The sequence below is a fragment of the Poecilia reticulata genome, linkage group LG16 (genome assembly GCF_000633615.1).
Source record: "Poecilia reticulata strain Guanapo linkage group LG16, Guppy_female_1.0+MT, whole genome shotgun sequence".
NCBI lineage: Eukaryota > Metazoa > Chordata > Actinopteri > Cyprinodontiformes > Poeciliidae > Poecilia > Poecilia reticulata.
The window spans coordinates 7,806,601-7,830,101 of record NC_024346.1 but is presented as its reverse complement, the minus strand read 5'-3'; the positions used below and the strand labels follow the sequence as shown (position 1 = coordinate 7,830,101).

At 40.4% G+C, this 23,501-nt stretch overlaps 1 protein-coding gene across 3 annotated transcripts in view; it reads left to right on the top strand.

The window, feature by feature from the left end:
• The window catches only part of bcam (basal cell adhesion molecule (Lutheran blood group)), a 67,412-nt gene that overhangs the window by 3,058 nt on the left and 40,853 nt on the right, over window positions 1-23,501 (top strand). The gene's annotated exons all lie outside the window — the stretch shown is intronic.

Sequence of the window (23,501 nt, the reverse complement as noted above, 5' to 3'; positions counted from 1 at the left end):
GAATTTGATTTGTAAGCATGTAGCCAGGAAGATTAATCTGTCATGCAAGTATGAGGACAACCATTTTAAAGCAAAACCTGAAACACCAGTAAATACTTTCGCCTTTTTAGCAGAGATGGGTGGTTAATAATATCAAAAGCAGAGGACTGAGGAAAATTTACCTGCGTTACTCTGCATCAAAATATCATTTGAGACTCTAAGAAGAAACATTTCAGTTGAATGGGATTTACAAAAACCTGCCTGAAAGTAGTCCAGAATACTACACTGATCAAGAGAAGCGGTTATCTACTTGACTAGAAGCGGTTATCTACTTGACTACAACCTTCTCTAAAATCTTGGCCAGGAAAGGAAGCTTTGATTTGGGTTTGTAACAGCTGAAAAGAGAAGAATCCAAACCAACATTGGGTGTAAAGAATCATTTTGACAAGGCTCCGTTCAGATCAAGGTGTCGGCCTCTGACACATAGAGTTGGCCTTTTTGTCTAAGGCTGCCTTAATTCCCCATACTCATTTCCTCACTGTTTAATTTCTGTTCCCCCTGCCAGCGACGCATCAGAAATGCACCCCCTGCAGCCGTGGGTAATTATTATGGTATTAGGCCAGAAAAAGAGTCATTTAAGCCAAAGGAAGATAAAATCCAGTGGACCTCCTTTAACAGCTGCCCTCGGGCACTTTGGGTCTCAGGTTTGTAAAGCCACACACTGAGGTATGCACAGATGCCATCTACTCAGTGATCTATAGCTGTGCAGGCACGCAACCTTTAATTGTCCTGCGAACATGTATATGACTAATGGGGATTCCTGATGTTAAGCAATACCTAAAACCGTATAGATGAATTGTCAGTGGCACAATGCTTGGGAATGCATGGGGCAAGTTGGCCCCCTCTACCATTTCCAGTCCATAACAAAAATATCCACACTACTCGAACTTTTTTAACAGTTTGTCCAGAGGTAGTGGAATAGTTTAGATGAAAGCATATTCATTTGTTAGAATGGCCTAATCAAACCCCAGACCTAAACCCAGGTAGGAATTTGTGTCACATATTCTCTGTCCAGTCTTACTGGGCTTAAACTTTTTTGCAAGAAAAAATAGGCATAAATTTCAGTCTCTAGATGTGTAAAGTTGGTGGAAACATACAGCAAAAGACTCTGAGCTGTAATTTCAGCGAAAGGTTTGTCACAATGTGTTGAGTCTGGGGATGAATAGAAATGCAAAACTGTGGAACATCAATGTAAATCCATAAAACCTCCACTTCAAGGCAGTACTCTACTTTGAGTTGGTCTATCAATAAAATCCCAGTAAAGTACTTTAAAATTAGTACTGTGAAAACGTTAAAAAGTTTAAGGGGCATGAATTTGCAAGGGACTGTAACTGAATTTTGAGTTAGTCACTGCTTGGAAATGCAAGCACATGTTTGCCCCCACTCCCATTTGGGTCTGTAGGGGGAGTAGGGATTGAAACGGAGGATTCAGAATGGTTGTGTTTGAGGATATGTGTGACTGAGATAATGACTGAGTAAATCACTGAGTTGGAATAAGTGGCATTCCTCTGAGCATGCTGTTACCTGCCATGTAATATGTGTTTTAGTTTGTCATCAGCTCAAACTCTACAGAAAGAGGGCTTCTTTTCTCACTTTATAGCCCCCTCCAACCACATTTCTTAGGCAGTAATCCATGCACAAACAAGCATCCACAATGTACTTTTTATCTCCCTCATTGACGTAGTATTATAGATAAGATGATGTTTTAAGTAAGGTTTAAAAAAACTCTGAAAAGCTCTGCAGTCCATTTAAAATGCCCAGTGCAGTTTGTGATTTCCTCTGAACACCATGTTAAGCCATTTCATCAAAGTGACAGGACACTGATGTTGGCGGGTGAGCTGGCAGCAAGCCCCAGACAACTGGGCATCAGCACATGGTACAGTGCACACACGTGCTTAATTCTCCAAAGTTCGTTAATAGGCTGAATGTGGTTCAGAGAGCAGATGAAAGAAAGTTTTCCTCTTCATTTTTTGTCTTTTCCTACAGGCTTGTAGGCTTAAAGCCGCAGTATGTAACTTTTATATATACATATTTTACACTAATGTTGAAATTATCTTTATTTTGTGAGAGTATACTATAAGACATACAGTCTGTGACAAAAATCAATCACTCTTCTGTACTTACCATTCGCCCCCTTCCCTTGTTCTCTGCTAGGCTACAGCTAGTTCACCAAAACGTAGCCTTCCACGAATGCTAGGGTCAGTTAGCATGGTCAAGGATGACAGTGGAATTGTGAGTTGTTTCCCCGCAATTAGCACATTTAGCAGCGTACATGAGCCTGATTGACAGTGCTAAGACCCTCCTCCTGCCTCTTGTTGCAGTGTATTTCTTCATACGGTGGAGCAGCTCCATCTTTTCACAGATTATACTGTCACAACATGGGGGCTGTTTAAACAAACATTGAAAGAACATATTTATGTAAAAGTTGTGTACTACTTTAAAAAGAGGTGACTACACAAGCCTCCACAAGTTTAATCTACAGGTGGAACTTACCAGATTATCTTCGTCAATGTTCACCGTCACTGTCCTTATCATCTCATCTGATTCGTCCCTTTATTTTGTTTTTTTTTCTGTCTGTTTATGTTGTTTCCATTATGATGAGAGATTTACTGCACTTATCTTCTTCCTATTGTTGCTACGTGCGATCGCTTGCTGTGATTTAACATGTAGCCTTTGCCTGTACAAACTGCTGTGCTCTAATGTGTGGCTAACTGTTAATGACCCCGCCAAGCTTCAGGAAGACAGCCTGCTGGTTTTCAGAGGGCGAGAGGTCTGTTTGCTTTTACGCCCGTCCCTAGAGCCCTTTCACAATGGATTTATGGAACACTATTAATGATTTTTCAAATAAGACTGACCATCCTCCCCCCTACTTGACCTGCCCACTTGTTTTTCATTATGAAAAGCACTTTGTCTACTTTTGTATCCATCAACGCCATGGTTGGTATTTCAATTGGGTTTTTACCGCCCACATTACTTCATGTTTTGTAGAGCACAAAACAATTTTGAAAAATATAAAAAAATATTTCTGAAACAAAAAGAGCTTTTTGAAAAAAAAAAAAACATACATGTGTGATAACGGGTTGTCCGGAACCCCATTGTGTGATTCTCCCATGTTAATATATTAATTGCTTGATAAACATATTTTCCAAATCCACTGAAAAACGTCCTTTCTGCTGGAATCAGTTTTGGCCAAAGAAGGATAAAACGAAGACATATTGAAGCCAGGAACAACCCAAGCCTGAGGAAAGAAAAAACAACAGTTTATGACTCGACCATTAGAGATGGTTCAAGAAAAGTCAGACTGCATGGGCGACTGTAGCTGTTGTTTATGAGCCGGATAAAATGTATCCAGTGTTTATCTGAATCTGAACCAAATGAAGGAGAGAACGTTTTACCTTGGATCCATCTGTAGTAAAACATGTTTTATCTTACAACCGACAGATGAGTCGTGTTAGCTTGAAGCACCTGTTATGGCTGAATTACATGTTTTGGCTAAAGTAAGTTGACAAATGGATCATTGAGGGTGTGGCAGACGATGTCTTTAGCTTAAGGCTACATTCTTGATGAACTGTTAAATGTTAATTATGTGGAGAAAGATGAGATGAAACTACCTATAATGTAAAATGTTTTGGTGACTGTAGTTTGGAGTGTTGTTTGTGCCCAAAATAAGAACTGGATCAAAAACTGCAGCATTTTAACCTAAATAATGCCAGAATTTCAGTGTTTCAAATTAAGAGTTTTCATCCCATGCGATCATTCCCTGCTGAAGTAAAATACAAGAAGACTGCATTTGCCACAGAGCACTTTTGAATCTCTGCAAAAGATACTGATTTGTTGAGTCTCTAAAATAATTTTCTCTTAACTTTTTCAACCCGTCTGAATAAATCACCTTCTAAATCATAAACCCAAATTTGAGCTGGAAACTTTAGTATCACTACTTGTGCCTTTGGTGTTTCAGACCTGACATTATGTCTTTATGACAACTTGCAGTGGTGTTCTAGTGCTGCTTTTCTTTCTCTCAAGCTATTGAAAATCAACACAGCTATTGTAAGCTATCAGCCCACAAAAAGGAAAAAAAATATGACACATGCCCTTTAATTGCTTGAAAACTAACATGCATTGTTTAAAAATGAAAAATGGAAAAGTGAGGTGAATAAGAGGCTTCTAAAATTGCTGAGCGTTGTTTTTTTTTGTTTTTTTTACTTTTTTTACTTTGAAGCAGTGCTGCCGTGAAATTAGTGGGAGTTGCTTCCAGGAAAGGAAGGAAGCAGGGTGGAAGGGATGGACATGGTTACATCAAGGAGTGGGATGAGAGAGTGATTAGAGCAGAGCGTTGTTCTGCTACTGTGGACTTTTATTGTTCTCGACTCTGGGGAGGAAGTTGGTGTTGATGTGTAATTTTGAATGCAGCCTTGAACAGAGACTGCATGTCTCTGCATGTGTGTCCTTGCTGCTGCAAGTTGGCAAATTGGGTTGGGGGGTGGGCGATGCAGCTTGGGTTGGAACAAAATTGAAAATTCACAAAGCTCTTTCAGGATACGGGGTTAAGAGCCAACCCATTTAGATAGAGCGTGCAGCAGAAAGATGAGAGGAAGAACCTCTGTGCCTCAGTCCATTTTTCATTAGAATACACAAAGAAAGGCAGGATTTGCTTGAGCTCTTTCAACAATTCCATATTTAACCCAGACGCATTAAACCGAGAGGTAAAATACGATGATTTTGTTGGGATTTTCAGTACTTAATTCATGTCGTTGCCATTTAATTTAATCAAATATTATTAAAAATAAATCTACGGCTGCAGGAATAAAGATACGACAGGCGGGATAACGACAGGATTGAGGAATACCAATTAAGAACGGGGAATGCCATGCAGAATCCCTGGATCTGTGGCCAAGGAGATCATTTTCCTGGCAAGCAGGGAAGAAATCCTAACCCCTGTGCCCCTCCAACCCTAAACCCACCATCTGACTGCTGGCTGGGAGAGGGCCCGCTGGGAGCCCCGCAAGCTGTTGCCTCTCAGACATCAACAGTTGCCTCAGCAGCAGTTGTTGAATGCATCCCTCGATTGAAGCCTCACAACAGCCACTTTCTTTTAGCACGTACAGAAACACACACTGGGGTTTCATTAGCACCTTCTGTCTTTCCACATTGCTGGTTTTGACTTGTGTGTGAAAGACAAAACACACAAGAATTGTGTGAGTTAGAAATGCACAATTCTAACTCACAATTCAGTTTTTTCCCCGCTATTACTTTAAGAATTGGCTTGAGACGTACCCATCTATTATTTTATAGTCAATCACCTATTTTGTAAACCTGAGTCCAATGTCTTTTTAAGGAAATATGAAGATATGTTTTTGTCCTAATTTCTTGATAAGCTGAGCATGGAAAGATTTTAGTAGTAAAATATTTATCTTACAATTTCAGTCTTAATCTAGGATGGCAAAATCCCAAGAAAAAACAAAACAAAACAAAACAATTATAGCAAAATCTAGACTTATTTCATGTGACAGAGGTCAAACTGTTGTGTCCACAGCCAAACAGACTTTAAAAAGAAACTGGAAGAAGAGTTAAAAGAAAATGAACGATATAAAAAAAAATCTAAGAAATAAGTGGCAACAATTTATCCAGAAGTTAATATAAACAAACCACTATTATAATATTTATTATTCTTTCAAAAAACAAAGACAATGTCACATCCAAAAATCACATGAAATTCTCTTTCTTTTACACAATTTTTCATGGTCAGTTTTCCGTATGTCAGAGCACTCCTGATGAGACCTCAACTTTAATCTAGTTAATGGTTAAGCTTCTGCGTTAACCTCCCCAGTGAGGCTGGTCACTGTTTGACAATGAGATCGTATTGCTTTAACTGGGCCAGGGGGACCTGGGAGACAAGCGAGGCAACATTAATCCTCTGCGGTAGAAAGAAAAAGGAGGAGGGGAGTGCTAGTTGTAGTGTTTGTGTGTGAGGAACAGAGGTGGTATACATATATGTGCGTGTGCTGCATCACCTGCATGCAATTGTTTGCTTTTGAAGTTCATAGTTTCCTGTGACTTGATGCATGTTAGTGAGGAAGGCGTTGCACCTGAAGTCCTGTGAGAACAAGTCCGCATTGACCAAATCTAGTATCAGTTTTCAGGCCGTTGACTCAGTCCTGTTGCCTGAGGAGATAACTCACCTTTGTTTTATGGATTTGTTTTCTTACCAGAGCCCCTCTCAAACTATAGCCAAAGACTTCAGTTTCCTTTGCTGCTTTCTGCTTGTGTGAACTTGACTTTGAAAGAGAAGAGTTCCTATGCTCTGAATGTTAATTTTCTCCTCAAGTCACACCAGGTTCCTAACTTTAGAGCAAGTCTTTTTGCTCTAAAGTTTTTTTTTTTCTTTTCCTTAGGAAGTTTTTCAGTCTCCATCCTCTTCATATGAAGATTTCTGCCAATCACAGTTTTGATATGCTTCAGTGATTAGAATTTGGTGGTTGCTTTTGTAAAGTCACTTCTAATTTCTGTTTAAGGAATCATATTATATTAGAAGATATATCAGTCTTCTACCTTCTGTTATTGGTCATTAAGTCTGTCTGTTAGAATCATATGTGACATGATGGTTTGTTTTAGAGCTGTTGCCGTAAAACGGGGTTTTACTATTTTGAAACAACAAAATTATTCCAGAGGTTACATTTTTAATTCTCTACACTGTCATTATTAAACTAGTCTGTATTTGTATTTTCTAAAAAAAAAAACACAAAAAACCCACATTCAGCATATTCTATGATTCACAGAGATTAAAAAAATTAAAATGATAAAGTAGAACTTTGTAGTATGCTTTAAGTCTTGCTCTCTCTCGTTGTCTCGTAGCCTGAATAAACCACAGAGATGTCTTGACATACTGTAGCTTCTTGCATTTTTTGTTCTTCTTCTGAAGAACTTTGGATCTTCTCAGTATTAGCGTCCACATTGAAATGTAATGTTTAATGTGACCTTGTAGTTGCATGTTCATGGATAAAATAAAGATTGGATTTTTGTACTTCCTGCTTTCCAGTCAGGGCTGATAATGCTGAAGATCATTCAGTTCAAGTCAATAGACAACTTACTTCCCAACTGCGCTATTTTTTGTTTCTCCCCTTTGAGTAAAAAATAATTCAATTAATTACTTCACATAAATAAGCTCAAAGGTGCTTGTCCCACCGACATTTACAGCTACTGTTACATTTACTGTATTTATAAAATAGAGTGCATTAGGCTAAGTAAAGGGCTGCACAGTGGCGCAGTTGGTAGAGCTGTTGCCCTTCAGCAAGAAGGTTCTGGGTTCGATTCCCGGGTCTCTCTGCATGGAGTTTGCATGTTCTCCCTGTGCATGGTGGGTTTTCTCCGGGTACTCCGGTTTCCTCCCACAGTCCAAAAACATGACTGTTAGGTTAATTGGCCTCTCCAAATTGCCCCTAGGTGTGAGTATGTGTGTGCATGGTTGTGTGCCCTGCGACAGATTGGCGACTTGTCCAGGGTGACCCCGCCTCTCGCCTGGTACGCTAGCTGGAGATGGGCACCAGCACCCCTCCCGACCCCACCGAGGGACAAGGGTGTAAGAAAATGGATGGATGGATGGATAGGCTAAGTAACAGATACTGTGTGTTATGCATTATTTTCATTTTTGTTGTGTTATTTGTGGACATATTTCTGTCATAGAAGTAGAGTCAAATTTCTTTCTGTCATTTCTTTTGTCCATTTAGTGGAAAAATATTGCAAGTTTCCGTCGGGCCAATATAAATATTGAATTCAAAATCAATAGCTTTCCATTGTGTTATGGCTCCATCAGACTAAATGACTCCCAATTACATGTCTGCAGTGCAGAAAAACACATGTGATGGATAGTTATTGTTACAAAGTACTTAACTGGTTTAGAGACTTGTTATTAGGAACTAAAGTAATTACTTTCCAAATCTTTGCCTTGAGAGCATCTTGCGTTTTGCTCCTGCGGCTTGTTGCAACATTATGATCAAATGTTCTAAATAAAGTTTGAATGTGTTTTTAAGTGGAAGTGGGAATATATTGTATTCTGTGCTTGTAAAGGTTGGGAAGGGAAGGGCATGTGCTCGCTGCCACAATGTGTCCTGAGAGAGGTGTGAAGGTCCAGGACAGCTGAGTGGATCCCTTTGATCCGGTTCCCTACACACATACACACTCGTTTTGAAGATTGTGTTTGTGGAGAATGATTAAAGATGCACCAACTACTCATGTCAATTAGCAGTCCAGGCGTTTGCACTGCTCGTTGTGTCGCTCCATATTCCTGTGAATCGAAAGCAATGTGTGATGGGGGGGGGACGGGTTAATGACACAGGCAGAGTGGACACATGTTTAATAATAAGTCCTGACAAAGAGGGACAAGCAGAGGGGAGGGTTTGCAGCACGGTGGGAGGATGATGGAGCATTTAACGTGTCACCGCTTTTCATTATGTCTCACTTCTAGTTAGAACTAGAAATTAATATCCTTATATAAATGAAAACATTTTAACCAGGTTTAATTATAATAATAATAAGGAATTTATAGTTCTGAAGAAACAATGAGAGTAATTTGGATTTATCTGTTTATACAATTGAGGCTGAAAGGTAAATTTGGAAGCGTATATGCTGAAGCTCAAATGGTAACGTCAATAATAATTGACCAAACATTTCAAATGAAATGTACTAAAAGTAGAATGAAGCAAACTAAAGCTGAACACAGCTAAAAATGCTGAGCTTCAGCAGACTGTTGTTGAAGAGTACAGATTAGCTGACAGATAAGAAATGTACAGGAAAAAAATATTGAAAACCACAAAAAACTAAGAATCCAAAGCAGGCAGATGATCACAAAAGAAAAGCTAAACATCTAAAGGATTAAATCCATTGACAGAGTTAAAAAGGTGTGCTAGAGATGCAAACATAGAAGACTTGTTAAATCCTGAAAAAACAGCATTTTACCTGTAATTAGCGAAATCTAACTACACTAGATTATATGGTATGCTAACAGCAACTATTATTTTCTAAAATACTAGCATTGGCTAAGGTGCTAGGCCTTGCATGTTGGATAGCTAGCAGTTTGGATAACTAACTTTTCTCTACTTCCATATCATTTGTTTTGTAAAATGATAAAGGTATTTTGAAGCAAATGTAAGACAGGAAAGTAAATAGAGTATTTATTCAACCATGTGGTTGAATACACCATCATTTTGCTTCAACTAATTATTTATTAACAGACCTGCAACAAACTTTTTTTTTCCCTACATAAATCATGTTTGTTGAAATTGTTTAAGTCAAACTGTATTTCAGTCCAATTGTATATTCAATGAGTCAGAGGACTGAGTTAAAAACAGACATGAAAGAAAGCAGGAGTTCTCTGGTTTTAAGTTCATTGCCAAAAACAAAGTTATTATTTAATATCTTAATATGAATTATACTGTGATGGAACTGATGTATGAGTTAAATTACTGAAATAAACGTTCAAATATAACTTTTCAAGTGAACCTGTATTTTTTCCTGTATATTTTCAACTAGGCCCTCCTCTGTTTGCACCTGAACAATGCTACATTGTAAGGGCATTCCTTCAGTCTGTTGGAATGCAGGTATTAAAACTGGGCTGATTACACACATTGCACAGACAGACATAGGAGGGTTTAGTGGGGGGGGGGGGGGGGCAGGAAAGGAATGGGAGAGGAGGTGCAGAGAGAAGGGAGTGAAGGAAGGCAGCATGAAAGGGAGAGTCCGATGAAAGATTGTACTTGGTACTACTCAAAATTCATGTGCAATTATGCACACATGGTTGGATACTTGTACACATGTATGAACGTGTGCGAGGACAGATCTGTAGCTGCAGGTGTGGGGTTTTACAGATGTTTGCTTGAAATGTTTACTGCGTTAATGTAACTAACACCAATCATATATGTGTGTGTGTGTGTGTGTGTGTGTATGTTAGGGAGAGAGAGAGAGGGAGAGAGAGAGAAGGAGTAAGAAATTGAGAGAGAGACAAACAAAGGGGAGTGTTAGCAGTTGGTGTGGAACCAGCCTTTGCTGCGTGTGTGGGCATTCATCACTTGGGGCAGTCAGGGCTGTTAAAAGCATGTGAACATGGAACCCCAACACAACCTGGAATCTGGACTTAACAGAGGTTATAAATAAGTGTGTGTGCGAGTGCGTGTGTGTGTGTGTGTGTCCAATCCCACTTCAAGAAGGAGTACCAGTGAGCGATAGGACAGCAGTAGGTTTGCTCCAAAGCCAATTCTTTGCTGACTGCACAAGAACAGAACAACCTCTTTTTTTTTTTTCCTTTGATTTGCTTTTGTCATTATGTCTCATTAGCTTTGGCTTTGTCCTTTGCATTGCCTCATTCCCATTTTAAAAAACTCATCATTAAAAATGTTTGCAAGTTCAAATGTTGATTAAATAATTTTATTTTTTTACGTGTTAGCAAAAATAAGCTGCTCTAATTTAGATTATTTTAGCACTTTGTAGCTATATTGCTTGTTAGCTTGTTCCATTCTGTGGCCTCTCGCTTAACAGCTGGCAATATATAATCCAGGCTGTCAGAGTTAAACCTGTTCTCCTTGGCAAGGATGTTGGTGAAGTAAAGCTGGCCAAAAAAAAATCGACCATTGAGGGTCCGCACCCTTTTCAGGAGCCCTTCACCCACACACACACACACACACACACACACACACACACACACACACACACACACACACACACACACACCCCACGTTGCCCCATCTGCTCGTGGGGGTGTGCGGACGTGTGTGTGTGTTTGGCTGTGCTTATGGGGCAGTTGGTAGAACGGTTGAGGATAGCACCAAAGCCAAGCCCACCATCGGCATGGCAGCATAGAAGGCACTCAGGCGTCAGCGTGCTGCAGAAACACCAAGCTAAAGCTAACTCTACACTCAGATTACCTGAAAAAAGCTTCATGCTCAGAGCAATTGGAAAAGAGGTGGACCTGATGGTTACGCTGATAGCCAGTCGAGTTACGACACACTTGTTCTCCTGGGGCTGTGCACCTGTTTTCTCTCTGACCTTTCTGTGGTTGTGTCCTTCTGTCTGTCCTTTACTACACCCAGTGTAGTAAAGTGAACTTTACTAGACTAGTTAATGAAGGTAAAAAGTTTAACATTTGACCATCTTTCACATCCTATGTACCATTTAAAGATTTAAATGGTAAATTTGAATCTTAAAAATTAAAGATTCTTTATGTTTCCTATATTTTCAATATAGAGGTGATATTTTACTGTATAATCAGTATAATCCTCATCCTGTTTCAAATGAGACATTGTCTTTTTTTTGTTTAATCTGGTTATTTTTTATACAGAATTTAATTTAAAACACATCTTCTTGTATTAGTTCAATCCAGAGTTAGATTGGTCAATTTATGACACATTTCTATCTTAACAAAAAAAAAAAAAACTTCAATCTGGGTCATTTCTATTCCCAGGGTTTTAGAGTGTTGGTTGCGATATTGTTTGTGCATTTTTATGTCTGTATTTGATTTCATATCATTTCACAACCAATTGCCAGTTGCTGTTTTTGCAGTTTCTTTATTCAAGTCTCCCTTTGCTCTCACTCTGCCATGTGGTCAGAGCCCCTGCTGTGGATTATCAGTCAGTCGACTCGCAGAGGGCAGACCAGGCTTCCAGTACAAACATGAGACAATATCCAAATCGTTGGCTACTTGGCTCCAGACTGAGGAAACAAGCAACCATATCAGACTGAGCCAGGCTCAGTCCATGAACCATATTAGCCAGTGATACTATACACTGCTGTGCCTCTGTTTGTTTGCTTCAGCTGGTGTTTAGTGTAGTTCAGTCCAACATGGAACAAATGGCCAGAAGCTATTACTGTTTGTTTAACATGTGGGTGTGAAGAGGAGTTGCGCTTAAAAAAACAGTGTTATGTAATGTTAATAAGCTTAAAGCCCTAGGAGCTTTTGCTCTTAGATTTATTTTCCAAGTGATTGGTGATGGGTCAATGCAGTATTCCAGCTTCGCAAGTTTTACTTTTACTTTAGTTAGAATGTGTTCATATTTCATTTATAAAGTTTTTCTTATTTATTTAAACTGTGCAAACATTAACCTCAGTCATAGCTTTTCAATATTGCAGACTCACACAAAACACAGTTCTGACTGGATCTACTGTTTGTCCATCCAACCATCCCTCGTCTACTCTACACCCATCTATACATGCGGGGTTGTTGAGGTACGCTGCCTATCTCAGAGTCGATGAGCGATAGTCGGGATGCACCCATTACAGGTCGGCAGCCCATCACAGGAAAACTGGAACTACTATGATATGGAAACCCTTTTTTTCCATATCAATTAATGGGGTGCTTAAGCCCAAGTTGAACAAGGATTTTCTTCTTCTTTTTTTTTTACAAGCTGAAAACATTGGTATTTGCTCATTGTTATGGGCTTATTGTTTGTTCCTTGGAGTAACTACGGATAAAAGGTGATAATGTAATTCTCTCAATTTTATAAATTGAGAGAATTATTTAATCAATAATTTGTTGAATCAAGGACTAAATGCAGGCAGGAACAAGGCAGTCTGGATGCAAAGAATACCCTAAATCCGGAAGAGCGCAGTCCAAGGAACAGCTAAGATATTGCAAAGAACTCAACCCGAAAACTATGAACAAAAGTCTAAAAAAAGAGCTAATCAGAACTATCGTAACAGTACTATTCCAACTTGCTGCCACCATAAATGACTCTTTTCCAGGATCAGTGAGAAACAGGTGAGACTGCTTAACTGAGTTAATTTATCTGACTGCATGTCCGTTTTTTACTCAAACAATTTATTCTGTGTGCTTTCTGGGGCATAGCTTCTAAATATAACCACGTGCTGTTTTTGTGAAACCTATTAGATGGAACAAGCACTTGGTTTGATTTATAACGGAGGATGCTGAGCATCTGGGTGCTGGTACGCTGAACACAAACAGGAACGCCTCTTTAATCATGGGGGATACATCTGAACACATTGGTTCTTTCTGCTTTCACTTAGGAGTGGCTAAAGCTGAAGTTCGAATGTTTCCTCCCAGCATTCTATCTTCCATCTCCACCTCTGGTTCATAGCTCATTATAGGGAGACAGGGTTGGCTTTTTTGCCCTGCAGCAACATCTCTACTTGGAGTGTTGGAGTCATGGAAAATTCTGGAGCGGCCCGTGACAGACAGTTTCCACATCTCGTGTCCGTCAACTTGGCTGACTTCTTTTCCACATTCCTCTGGTGACACTTCGTCAGCCTTCTCACATCTTCCAGTTTATGACAGACTCCCCACTCATTCCACTTCCTTCTTTGCCCTCATTCTCCCGCTTGAACTTGAATGGACAAGCTCTAGCTTGCCTCTGCTAGCCACCGGAAAATGCTGTTTTGCCCTCCTCACCATAAATGTCAAAGTTTGCCCCGGGCCTGCTAATCCATCTGCAAAATGGGTCTAATTCTAACCTTAGCTAAGTCATTTCTTAATGGCATTTTGTGCCTCAGAGGACTTTCTTTGAGAAAGTTACATGGAAATCTCAACTTGAGATTTTAGCATGAAGCTTTCATTTTGATCACATTGGGGAAAATATTACATGATGCTCAGCGCAGTGGTACAGGCCACTTCCTTACTGGTTCATCTAATTGAAACAAGCTCAGTAACATCTGGTTGGTTTTCATTTTTTCCTATTTTTCCTCCTCTTGCTACTCCCGTTGACATTGATGGATACAATCTTAAGACAGCACCACAATGATAATATACAGGAGCGTTCCATCTTGTTATTTTCTTGCAGACAGTTAAATTCTTTTCTATCTGCTCTCTCCTTAATTTCCTCTGGTTTTCTCTAGTCCACTAACCTCTGTTTAACCCCACTTTTCTATCCTGGTTCAGTGCCACTTCCTTCCTCCTCCTCCGTCTCCATCCTGTCTCACCCATGATGTTTTACTGTTTCCCTATTATTACCAGATTTTGGAGACAGAGGAGGTTGATGAGATGATGCCAGACTAGTCGAGGCTCTGATAGCCGTGCTTCATCAACCAAGCAAAATCAGACCCCCCCCCCCACCCCCTCTTCCAAATACACACAAACACATACGGCCGTCCTTTTTGGCTCCCAACCATAAGATGAGTTTTTCTCCATCTCCATTCTTGTAAACAAACAGCTTTTGCAACGCCTACCTGGACCATCTGCTTCGGTAAACATTCACTCTGAGCCTTATCTGCAAGGTCAAAAAGCAGGAAGTTTTTCTAGCAGATGAAAGTCTGTTTTAGCTTTAATGTTATTCCTATATAAAGTGTAGTATGTGTTTACAAGCATGGACGGTTATATAATGCATATACAGCACTGGTGAGAAGTTCATATTTACTAATCATGTGTTATTTATTTCCAGGGTGAAATGATAACACAACAAACAGCTTTTAAAAATAGCTTTGAATTCTGCTTTTATTAACTGTTAGGCATGATGATAGCATCATAATGAGGCTCGGTTGAACCAGCACCTCTGGCTGGTGGTTGAAATATTGATGGAGGAGATCATGTAATTTGGAAATCCCACCTGGACATAGTGCCCAAACACACTGAAGCTGGTATTGGAATGGAAAAATTAGGCACAATAAGCTTGTGAAATGACTGTGACACATTGATCCTATTGTAAGTTTGGCTTATTCATACACAAATGTTAAATCGGGGGCAGGAAACCAATCAAAATGCATGAGCTCCGATATTCTAAAATGTTAGAATGGACAAATATCCGTAAGTATGTAGTTTCTCTGTAACTTGCAGGATTTTTATCTAAATATTATTAGGGCTTCCTGTGCATTTTTGAGCCTGTAGTTAATATTAAAAAAAATCCACCAGAAATTTAAACTTGTGCGCTAACGGTTGTTGTAAAGTTTCAATGAATAATTACTTGCTGGAAAAGAACCGTTTCATTGCATCATCAAAAGCCCCAAATTAATAGGGTTTTTTGCCAGTGATAAGTGAACACAAACGTTTGCTGACATTGTAGGTTTCCTCTTGTAAATGGATTCAAAGTTAAGCTTAACCCAGAATATAGAGCAGAACCCGCTCTCTGCACTGACAGATTAGCATTTAATTACATTGCAATTGTTACCCAGACCAGTTCAGCCCTGATACATTTTGGAACAAAACCTCCTGCACACTGTGTGCCTCTGTGGTATGCAGGAGCCACGATTGAAGCTGTACAAGGACACACTGACGTGCTTCGTTCTTATGCTTCATCTTTTCTTTCATCTTGGTGTGCCTTCATTTGGCTTTGTGTCTCTCTGCCTGTTTTGTCACTTGCATGCTTTTCTTTTAACACTCTCCCGCCTTCAGTGTCTGTCGCGCTTCTCATCTATACCGTCTAGACTCACATGATCATTTGTGTTTTTCAGACTTTGTAAATGCATTGTTTCCCTCATTGTGGTATCTCCAAGAGACACCTGAGTTTTGACTGATGAATCATTATCTTTTAAATCTGTCTTCTAACAAGGAGTCATCAGATTGGTATTTTAAAAGCTCAGAATAGATTTTGCTTTAATTGATCAGTCAGCCATGAACATGGTGACACAAACACACTTTATTTGAAATCGAGACAAAAATACACAAAGTCAAAGCTGCCAAAGTGTGATGATGTTGCATCAGGAACGGCAAACTCGGCTAACTCTGTTCAACTATTTTTGCTACAAGGTACCTGTGAAAACATTGTCTTTCACATCCCAAAATCTCCATCAATCCATCTGCAGTTAGTTTGTCATAAACACCCTAAAACATCCCTTCAGGTCTGGGTACATAGCAACACAGTTTACAAAGGTCTCTTCAGAAGGTGTTTATTACTTGATAAAATAGCATTGAATGATGTGAATGTGAACATTTGCACCTTAAATTGTTCTAAATAGTTCAAATTCATTTTTTGTGTGGGTACGTTGAACTGTTAGTCATTTACAACTCTGCATTATGGATTTTTTTTTCTACTTTTCTACAAACTCGCCGTTACATTAACCTTTCCGCTACAGATAAGGGAACTATTATTGATAACTTTGCAGAACCTCTCAAAACGAATCTGAACTCTCCCTTTAACACGCTTCATTAAAGAGGCATGAGCTTAGCTTTCTAGGGGCACCACAAGAGGAACATTTCTGACGTTTTGTATTGACAAAACGTCAGTGCAAAATGTGAACCTTGCAGAAGGTTGTATTTATTTCCTTTTGTTCGTCAGGATGAATTATTGCCTGCGCATGTGTGGGTGCAAAAGTAGGCATAATTCACAGGGTCACAGGCCAATCTGTGGCGGGACCTCAGGGGAGACCACATGTGAGCATATGGCCTGAATTTGCACTCAGGGGTAGGGAAATAATTGATAACAGTTTTTTTTATTCTTTGCTTTTTGCCAACAAAACATACGTGCTGTCCGAGCAGTAGACAAGATTTAATTATTGACTCAAACCTAATGTGTTTACTTTAAGGGGAACTGCAGAACTCTGTTGGTTCCAAGGATTTGAATTCATCCAGTCATAATAATCTCCCAAGCCTCCTCACTCCTTCTTTCACTCCTCATTGTCTCTTTCTCAAAGCGTAGCGACACCCCACTGTTTCTGTCTGCCTTTTCTTCCACTAACCCGTGCAGTCATCACCTGCAACACCTCCCCCATCACATACCTCACATCTTCTTTAGCTGCCCCCCACCCCCTCCACTAAGGTATCTCTGTCATCGTTTCTCCTGTAGCTGCACGTCGGCGCAGGTCAGGACATGTGATGTGTGACCATGTTTTGTCTTTGGTTTCAGTTTGATGCATTCCAGATTATATCTCCAAAGTTCCAGTTAACTATCTTGTCTGATAGCTGTCTTGATGGGAGTGCGGTCAGTCGCACAGCAGTGGGTGACGCATGTTGCCCTCCGAGTTAGGCCTGATGCCAAGAGACGATGACAAGCCACTCCTTAGATGTGTCCTTGTCATGTCGGGGCAGTCGTGTGGTTATCCTTGCAGCTAACCTCACGCCCCTATCAGACGCTTCATTTCCAATGCGCTCAGACTCCCAAGACGTGTGTCCCTGAAATCAGCTTAAATGAAACTGAACATTGAATATTTATATCGTAGCTTCATTTGCCTAATTATTTCATCTGTTGTCTTCCATTTCTTTTCTAATATCATCATCAGTCATGCTATGAATAATGATTAAACGAAGATTTAATGAATGTGGAAATGTTCTGGGGTAGCAGATTGGAATTTTATGAGGCTTGGAATAATGCACCTTCGCAGAAGTCTCTGGTGAGCCTTGATGTGTCAGTGAATAAGACACAGTTGTATGAAAAGTGTTGAATTTATAAAAAGTGACTTCCTAAGGAATCAAAGCGTGGAGCTGGAATTTTCCACGGTTGACATTTCCTCCTGTTACGCTGTGCCATTTTCCGTTTCATGCTCAGTCTTTACCTTTATTTTATCAGGTAACTGGCGGACAGTGATCTCATTGTCTGTTTATTTTTGTGCCTCTCTCTCTTTCTCACTCTCTGTGGGCTTGAGAGGTATGTATCCACCTCTAATCCAGCGCTGGGTAGCTCCTGTCCCCTGCAGGCTCAGTGTCAGCAGCTTGACTTTGATGTCAAGCCACAATTTATTCCACTGTCTCTGTGGACTCCCATGTTGTCCTCATAATGTCTGGCAATCAATAATAATGTGACCCACAGAGCCATAGCCTGCCTCCCCGCTGCTTTAGTTATTCGCCCCCTGGCTTGCAATATTCCAGTGTCTGACCCGCCTATGCCCCAGAAAAGACCCTTTCTTCCTCAGTTATTTCTACTTTTACAAAGTGTAATGCCTGTCTTGCTGTGACAATAACCTCTACGTCTATTACTGTGGTAACATGCAATCCCTTGAAGCAAAAGCCAAGCCACTGCCTGTAATGGATTCATAATTAAAGTTAAAATTAACAGACGGTGTGAAACAGATATTAGTCCCTGAATAAGCTTAATTTAATTTGACTCTGTGTTTCTGTGCCTTGCCAAACTATTTCATTGCCCCTCAAACTTTTCCATGTTTTACGACAACATAACCACAAACACCAGTTTATTCTATTTTGATTTTATGGTAAACCAACACAAAGTACTACATAATTGTGAAATGAAATAAAAAAGCATAATTTTTTTTAATGATTCATAAACAATGTGTTGCACTCATTTGTAGCCTCTCCCTCCCCATTTACTCTGATACTCCTAAGTAAAGCCCTGTGCTACCAATTGTCTTCCAAAATATTATAATTTGTAAAGAGAATTAATTAGCATCTTTTTATTATCTCATTATGTAAGAGAAGCTTAAACCCTAAGATTTAAGCATTAATCAGAAGTTCATTTTTCCTTATGAACACACAACCAGAAAACCTTATTATAAATTACTTTGTCATGTCACATGATACAATCTTCTGAGACCTGTGTGCTTTCAGCTCATTTTCCTTTGACTGCAGAATCAAAGGGGGTTCGACCTAAAACTGGCAGTCTTATTCTGCAGGGAATTTTCCCTGGGAGATTTCCCTAGTGTTGAGTTCTGTGTCACCATCCTCATACATGATGTCCACATGTATTCAGGGCTTTAATTGTGAGCAAAGTTATCATCTTCATCCGATTCTGCAGAGCCAGAAAATTATATCTGAATCTTTTATCACCCCTTAAAGAACTTCATGAAGGTTCATAGTGGTAATGGACACAACCTGAACTGGGTCAGGGGTATAATATTTGCCTGATGGTTACAGAGACCCACAGCTCAGGTGGAAGAATTTGCCGTCAGGACAACTATGAAACATGAACTCCATCAATCTGACTTATGAAAGTGTGGCAAGAAGAAATCCATTATTGAAAGACAGTCAGAAGAAGTTCTATTTGCAGTTTGCTCCAAGTGCTGGCACAACCTAACAACCCCAAAAAGACAAATCAAAACACATTCATGACTTGTTGTCCAGTTAAAAATGTATGGCAATTTGACCATAAAGTGAGACTCATCTTGAGATTTTATTTGCAAACAGGGATTGAAAAATTAATCGGTCTGAACCGAGACACCCCTGAAAACCTTAACAACTGTATTAGCAATGAGAGGTAGTTCTACAAAATACTGATACTGCACACTAATGCATTCCACTTTTAAGATTTCCAATTACTTCACAATAATGCACCTCTTTGTGTTAGTCTATCACATAAAATCCCTGAAAAATAGATTGAAGTTTGTGGTTGTAATGAGACAAATGTTTGGGCACTTCTGCAAGGCACTGTAATTGAGTTTAGGAGAAGGCAGGTGTGCCATTATGTTGCAAATTATCCAGGAATGCTGGAAGGTTAAATCAAGTGTGTATAGCAAGCAGTTATTACCTGGAGTGTGTTTTACAGAATGTACCTATACCATGATGAATGACTGGGCAAATACCTTGACTCTCTTCCATTTCTTGTGGTGTGTGTGTGTGCGCGTGTGTGTGTGTCGCCCGTACCTGTGCACAGGTAACAGCTATTTACCCCAGTACTCCATTTCCTCGTCTCTATCTTATCTTCTTGCTTGTCTTGGTGCAGAAAATAGTAACAGGGAGTTGCAAATTATTTTTTCAATATGTTTCTTAAAACAGGTAGAGCCCATGCAACAAAATGCCAGATGAGACATGAGATAATGCAGAGGAATGAGAGTGAGAATGCAGCACACTTTCAGTTATAAATTAGGTTAAATTATAAGGTTGCGCTTTATCTCTTTAATGAGCTATCTGCTCAGGAATACCGCTGGCGTCGGTTTGAGGCATAAGGATTGTTTTGAAAGCACACACTGCATACAAATGAGAGTGCAGCTACTGTGTCTACAGCTATAACTGCTGGTTGCTTGTGTGCATATTTTTTTTTGCTTTACAGCTAGCATCTCACAGTGTGGTGGTTGTTAGTGGGCCTCTCCACCCCTCAGCCGCTCAGCCAGTCTTACCAGGAAGTCAACCATCCATGTGGTGCCTCTCTCCACTCTAATTAAACTCTCTGTGGTTCCCAACTCCAACCAGAAAGACACAACCTCGATGCCAGACTCAGCATTTGCCTTTTGCCAAGACCCTCTACGTGGGTTTGGGTGTGTGCGTGTGTGTATGTGTGTGTCAGAAGGCAGGAATTGAAAGAGAGAGAGGGCCCGTAACCATTTTTGCTTCTCATTTCACTCAGTCAAGACAAAGTGTTGAAGAGTCTGCCAAGGCACAAGGCGAGCAGCAGGGGGAAAATAAATACAATTGTAGAGCCGAGACAAAGAAGGATCTACTGTAGACAGCATATTTGAATGGTTGCCTCATGGATGGAAGAGGGACTTTAGTGGATTTAGAAATCAAGGAGAAAAAAAAGAGGCAAAGCAGGAGAATAGTAATTAACTCTGAATTATTCCATCTCTGAGGGATCATAGGGATTAATTGAGGCTTTGGTTTGGATTTTGCACCTTTCTTTCTGTTGTGGCATGGCAGTCTGGTTCCTGTGTGTATACCCGCATGCGTGTGTTTGCGTGTTCATGCCTGCATGTGTCTCACCATAGACCAGAAGGCTCCATGTGTGTGTGCCAGCAGTCCTGTGACCATATCAGCCTGCCTGCCTGCCAGCGATGGTATCGAGGTGTGACTTTGTACCCCCCACTTACTGAAGTTCATCCAAGCATTACAAGTTAATCCACCATAATAGGCAAAAAGAGCGTGTGGGGGTAGTGGTAGTTTGCTAGGAAGGAACTGAAGGTGGGATGAAGGGTATTAAAAGGTATCTTTGCATGTGTTATAGTCTGCAGTGTGCTCTGTGTGGCAATCAGGAGGATGTAGATTTAGGGTCCACAGACAGCTCTTAATGTTGGTGGTGCTAGTGTTTATAGCCAAGAAGTCAGCTCATGTGACTGAGATTAAATCTCAGCACTAGCTGCCTGTATGCCCCGACTATAAATATGTCTTTGTATGATAAGAACACATTGATTTAGGAAGAAGCATGCTAATGAATCATTGAGGAAGTGAGAAAGTTAAGCTGCAAATCATACCAGGAGGAAAGTTGAAGCCATCAATCTTTGCTGCTTAGAGACAAAAAGGCAAGTGCCTCGTTTTCAGCACTATAAGGCGCACCTATAAACCTTCAATTTCCTCAAAAGTCGACAGTGCGCCTTATAATCTGGTGCGCCTTATATTGAGCCACAACAGGTCTAGCAACTACGGTAAGCTGCCGCCGACTTCATTTTCACCCGTAGAAGAAGAAGCATTGCATGCTGGGATAGTTGTCAGAATGTTGGTTTGTAAATAAAGTTTGACTGACCCATCTACCTACCGACCATCTAGAATCAGGTCGTCTGCAGGTCATTTAGCACCACATTCTCCACGAACATGCTGTGCGCGAGCGGAGAACTGTGACCATCGTCTGGCCACGCCCCGGCCCAGTAACGCAAGGCTCTCCTCACCGACCAGAGTCGGACTGTTTTGTTGATATTCACTTTAGTGCAGCTCCATCTAGTAGATGCATAACGTAAGTCCAGCCTCTACTGTAGCGTCTATTCCATGCCCCTTATACTTCGGTGCACCTTGTAGTGCGGAAAATGCGGTACTTGAAATTTTTGTGTTTTGTCATGTTTTTAAATGCTGTAGAAGCAAAAATGTGAGGGGTGCATTTCTATTCAAACCTTCTGCATCAATGCACATATTACCAGTGTATAGTCACACAATATCTTGGGAAATGTGTGATTATGCTTTTCTTTTTTGTAACTTCATAATAATGTTCCCACTACTCTCTGTGAGCTGTTGCACTTTGGTCACAAAAAAAAAAAAATTTAAATCTGAAAATCAAGTGTTGGCATCCAAGGAGTCTGTTTATATATTTTTGTATTGCAGACAATGCTATTATAGCATATTATAACAAGCTAGATACAGTTATTTGTTATATTTTTTCTACCAGCTTTGCACATCTAGAGACTGATGTTTTGGGAAATTCTTTTTTCACAAATAGCTCAAGTTTAGTCAGAATAAGTGGACTAATATACATTTTCAAGTGCTTCTTTAGTTAGGCCTGGACTTTGACTTGGCAATGCTATCACATGTATGTGTTAATCTATTTAGTTAGAGGTTGTGGGTTGTTGTTCATCTGGAACATGGATTTCACCAGTCTCGAATCTTTTACAGCCCGTATGTTGTCTTACAGAGTTGAACTGGTTTTGACCGATTCAGCTCCTTACATCTCTCCATCAACTCTGACCGGCTTTGCTGCAGAAAAGCCTTGCCACAGCATGACGCATCTACCACCACATTCATTTGTTGATTACATGCTATTGCAGTTTTTTTCCACATACAGCTTTTCATAGGTGGGCCAGTTTTGTTGCACTCTTTAGGAAAAGTCTATCATAATTAATCTTAATATGCTACACATTAACTCATGTGGTTGTACTGCGATACAATCTGAAAACTTTCAAGCCACTGTAGGTGGTGTCAAAAGCTGAAAGCCATATTTCTAGCACACAGTGAACAGGTTCAGTGTCGAACGGGGATTTCCAGTATCTCTCTACCTCCCACCGAGTGTTGCCACTGTTAACACCGTAAAGGTCTGCTTGGGCAAGGCAGGGAGAGTTGAGGGTGAGGGGAGAGATGTGAGGGCTGGGGGGCTGGGGGGCTGGTACAGTGGTAAATCTCTGATGTCTGAGGATTGAAGGTTGGCTTTGCTCAGCCTTCACAGAGCTGGTGACTGCATACCCGTCATATGTCTGTCTCTTGATTACACCTATCTCCCTTCTTTGAATTTAAGATTTCCGAGCTCTTATCATTTGCTCGGGTATATTTCCAGAAATGCACACACACAAAGGGGCATGCTCCTTCTCAAGCTCTAACTTTCACACCCCTGTGCCCTTGTCTTTCCCCTTCACCCTATCTCCCTGCCACTGGGTTTACCCATTCCTCTTTATCCCTCTATCTGTCCCTTACACACAGGCTTTACCAGCCTGCTGAGCATGATGGCCTGTTTTGAAAAAATAGAGCAATGGGTGGATAAGAAAACAGCAAAAGGATAAGGGATGTAGAGAAAGAAAAGAAAGGAGGAATGAATCAAGGCGTACACCAGTGGCCTGTTATCTCATTACAGCGGCACTGGCTTGTCATGCCCGACTGACTGGGCCCCTAAGGAGGACCCTCACCCCCTTATAAGACCCTCTTTATTCAGCAAGCGCTCTCGCATTTCAGCTTGGGCACAAAGAAGGGCAATTCACTCTGGTTTCTGAGCTGTCCGCACCAGATTTGTGTATCCTGGTCCAACTGAGGCGCACAATTGAACCTACAACACTGGCACAGGCACATCCACTGCGGCCTTGTTAGTCACTAGTTATGAAATGATGCTTCCAGATAATGGAGGCTAATGGGGAAGAGTGGATATCCATTTGTTCCACCATTTTCCCCCTATTCCAGCTCTCTAACATAATCCCATGTGGGTATTAGAAAAGAAACTCAAGAGGGAACTGCTGTCAGCCGAAGAAGT